Source organism: Tupaia chinensis, unplaced genomic scaffold (assembly GCF_000334495.1).
Source record: "Tupaia chinensis unplaced genomic scaffold, TupChi_1.0 Scaffold000541_1, whole genome shotgun sequence".
Lineage (NCBI taxonomy): Eukaryota > Metazoa > Chordata > Mammalia > Scandentia > Tupaiidae > Tupaia > Tupaia belangeri.
Genome location: NW_006160054.1, coordinates 3,111,866 through 3,115,940, shown reverse-complemented (window position 1 = coordinate 3,115,940; position 4,075 = coordinate 3,111,866). Strand labels below are relative to the sequence as shown.

Below are 4,075 nucleotides of genomic sequence, written 5' to 3'. Positions count from 1 at the left end.
GCAGATGGCATAGTGTTTAATGTACTGGACTCCCACATGGCCAACCATGACTTGAGTCCTGGACCTGGTGACTTGAAACTCATGCTGAATGAGTGCTCAAAACCCCGAGAGGAGAATGGAGGAGAAGAGATAGTGCCATGGCCATCCCCATTTGGGGGTGATTTCTCACTCTCTATCTCTGTATCTCTCTGTCTTTCCAGCAGTGCATGTACCCTACAGCCAAAATTTTTCTCTAAAATAAAACAAAACAAAACAAAACAAAACAAACACACAAAAACTAAACACAAATGAACAAAACAAAAAACCCTCAAAATGTTTAAAATTTTATTTTGTTTGATTTCTTTTTTTATTTTCTCATTAATTTTGTTTTAGTGGGCCTCAAAATTCTGTGACAGATTTTTGGTTAAGTTGTTTCCATTAAAAAGTACTGATTTTAAAAACTAAATAACTTAAAACTGCCACACACAAAAAACCAAAATGGTCCACAAAACATTATCTTTTCCTTCTGAAGTTTTTACGATGCATTGTTATCACTAACCAGTCTTTTGCTATTAAACTTAAATGGCCAATTGAGACAAACAGTTCTGAGACTGTTCTTCCACCACTGGTTAAGATTGAGATGGCAGGAATTAGGAACATTCAGCCTTCTGAGCTTTCTGGGCAGACTTGGTGACCTTGCCAGCTCCAGCAGCCTTCTTGTTCACAGCTTTGATGACACCACAGCAACTGTCTGTCTTATATCACGAACAGCAAAATGATCCAGAGAAGGATAGTCAGAGAAGCTCTCAACACACGTGGGCTTTCCAGGAACCATATCAACAATGGCAGCATTGCCAGATTTCAAGAATTTAGGGCCATCTTCTGGCTTTTTTCCAGAATGGTGATCAATCCTTTCCTTCAACTCAGCAAACTTGCAAGCAATGTGAGCTGTGTGACAATCCAGTACCGGGGCATAGCCAGCACTGATTTGGCCTGGATGGTTCAGCATAATCACCTGAGCAATGAAGCCAGCTGCTTCCGTTGGTGGGTCATTTTTGCTGTCACCAGCAACATTGCCAGGTCAAACATCTTTGACAGACATGTTCTTGACATTGAAACCAACATTGTCCCCAGGAAGAGCTTCACTCAGAGCTTCATGGTGCATTTCAAAAGACTTTACTTCAGTTGTCACATTGGCTGGTGCAAAGGTGACCACCGTACCAGGTTTGAACACATCATTCTTCACTTGGTCCACAGGGACAGTGCCAATACCACCAATTCTGTACACATCCTAGAGTGGCAGCCGCAAGGCCTTGTCAGTTGGATGAGTTGGTGGCAGGATGCAATCTGGAGCTTTAAGCAGTGTAGTTCCACTGGCATTGCCATCTTTATGGGTGACTTTCCATCCCTTGAACCATGGCACATTAGAACTTGGCTCCAACCTGTTGTCACCATTCCAACCAGAAATTAACACAAACACTACTGTGCCGGGATTGTAGCCAATTTTCTTAATGTAGGTGCTGACTTCTTTAACAATTTCCTTGTATCTCTTCTGACTGTAGGGTGGCTCAGTAGAATCCATTTTGTTAACATCAACAATTAGTTGTTTCATTCCTAGTGGGTAAGCCAGAAGGGCATGCTCACAGGTCTGCCTGTTCTTGGAGATACCACCAACACCAACACTAGTAGCAACAATCAGGACAGCACAGTCAGCCTGAGATGTGCCTGCAATCATGTTTTTGATAAAGTCTCTGTGTCCTAGGGCATCGATGATAGTCACATAGTAGTTGCTGGTCTCAAATTTCCACAGGGAGATATTAATGGTGATACCATGCTCACGTTCAACTTTCAGTTTATCCAAAACCCAGGCATATTTGAAGGAACCCTTTCTCATCTCAGCAGCATCCTTCTCAAATGTTTTGATGGTCCTTTTGTTGATTACACTACCTTTGTAGATCAGATGGCCAGTAGTGGTGGACTTGCTGGAATCTATGTGTCCAATGACAATGATGTTGATGTGAATCTTCTCCTTTCCCATTTTGGCTTTGATTTAGCAGTGATTTTCATGACACCTGTGTTCTAGTGGCAAACCCCATTGCGAAAAAGCTGTTTGATTTCTTAAATGTAACTGGTCTACCCTGAACCTCACCTTATTAAGTATATACAGAGAAGGATTTTAGCTTTCATAATTTACTTGGGATTGCAATACCCAGTTTTTTTTTTTAAAGGTATGCATGGGATCAGCAGTTAGTGTAATGACTATGTCACTGGACTCCCATGTAGTCGACCGTGGTTCGTGTTCTATCAAAAAAAAAAAAAAGGTATGCAGAGGCTGCAGGTGGCATGGTGGTTGAGGTGCTGGATTCTCATGTGGCCAATTGTGGTTCGAGTCCTGGACCTGGTGGCTTGTTTTTTCCCTTTTGCTTTCACTTTCTCTCTCCCTCTCTATCATTCTCTGGCCAAATTAAAATAATAATAATAATAAATCAAAATAAATAAATAAATGGAATCTTTTTTTCTTTTAAAGATATGCAACCTTCCCATGAATCTAATAAGTTGAGAGGATGTTGAAGAATAATAAGACAGAAAGGTAGAGCAAATCTGTAAGTGGGACAGATCTGCTCTGATATTACAAGTTTACATTTTTGTATAGATTCTACCAGGACAGTGATGCCTGCTAGTGTTTTTCTTCATTTAGTAACACGGACAGTTTTGCTGCTTCCCAAAATGCATGACTCTTTTTTTACTTCTGTGTTGCCCAAATGTCTTGTTAACATTGCTGACTGTAATGTTAACTGTAATGCTGTCATTATTGACTCTCCTGTCCCTATGCACATTGATGGCTTTATATGTCATTTGTTTTCTTCTCTCCTTTGGAGTGTTTTATTTGATGTGCTTGACTCTGGCAAGGGGCATATCAGAGGAATTGGGGAGTTGATGCTCCCAGGAGCAGCCCTTAGCTAATGAGGAATGGTATGCAGAGAATAAATAACAGCTTTCTCATCCTTTAGATGATTTAGCTCTGAGGAGTGATCTCTTAATGCAGAGATTCCCACTGGGACTGAGCCTCAAACACCCACAGTGATTACCTGCATGTTGTCTTACTCTGCATTAATTTCCTTCCATTTCCTATAATCCTTTACCAATCTCTTTTTGTTCCCATTGGGATCAGCTCCTAATAAACCACTTGCATTCAAATCCTTGTCTTAGGTTTGTTTCTGATGGACCCAATTTAATTCACTTGTTTTTATGGGTTACTTTAAAAAATGTTCAGTACATTATAGTCAAAATCTACCAAATCAAAAGTAAATTCTCATTTTAGATCAACTAGTGTTGGATTTGAAATGAAAATATTGTGGTTTGCCAGGCTGATTTCTTTTAGGCCTTCTCTCTCTCTCTCTTTTTCTCTCTCTTTTTCATGCCAGAGGGTGCCTATGCTTGTCACAGAAAAGCAGAGAGACAGAGACTGAGAGATAGAGAGAAGGAGAAAGCATCATACAATGGGGCATGGTCATGCCATATTCACTTCTCCTTCATTTTTCCGTCCTATCAAGACTTTAAGTATGCATGCACATGCTTAAACATACTTGGCTTATTTTTCAAGCCACCAGGGCTGGGAGTCAAACCATGGTTGGCTATGTGGGATTCAGTTCCTTTAACCTCTAGGCTGTGGGACGAGCCCAGTGGCTCTCTTTTTGAGCTCTTTTTTTTTTTTTTTGAGAGGTTTTTTCTATAGGGTGCATGTGCTCACCAGAAAGACAGAGAGAGACAGAGAAACAGAAAATGAGAAATCACCCCCCAGGGGGGATGGCCACACTGCAATCCCTTCTCCTCCATTCTCCTCTTGGCATCCTGGGCATGCACACACATGAGCCCGGAGTGAGTTTAAGCCACCAGATCTGGGACTTGAACCGTGGTTGACTACATAGGAGTCTAGCGACAGAGCCATTATGCCATCTGCGGGTCCCCTTTTTGAGCTCTTATATGATATAGCTTACATTTTGTAGCTCCAAATGACAAACTGATTAAAGTCTCTGAATCTCCATGCATTCAGCCTCTTTTAGACAAAATGAATAATGAGTTTGCTATGATGACT

General features: G+C 41.0%; 1 pseudogene; it reads right to left on the bottom strand.

Annotated features, from left to right (window-relative positions):
* Window positions 1-740: 740 nt before the first annotated feature.
* Window positions 741-2,017, bottom strand: LOC102500076 (elongation factor 1-alpha 1 pseudogene; annotated as a pseudogene).
* Window positions 2,018-4,075: the final 2,058 nt, after the last annotated feature.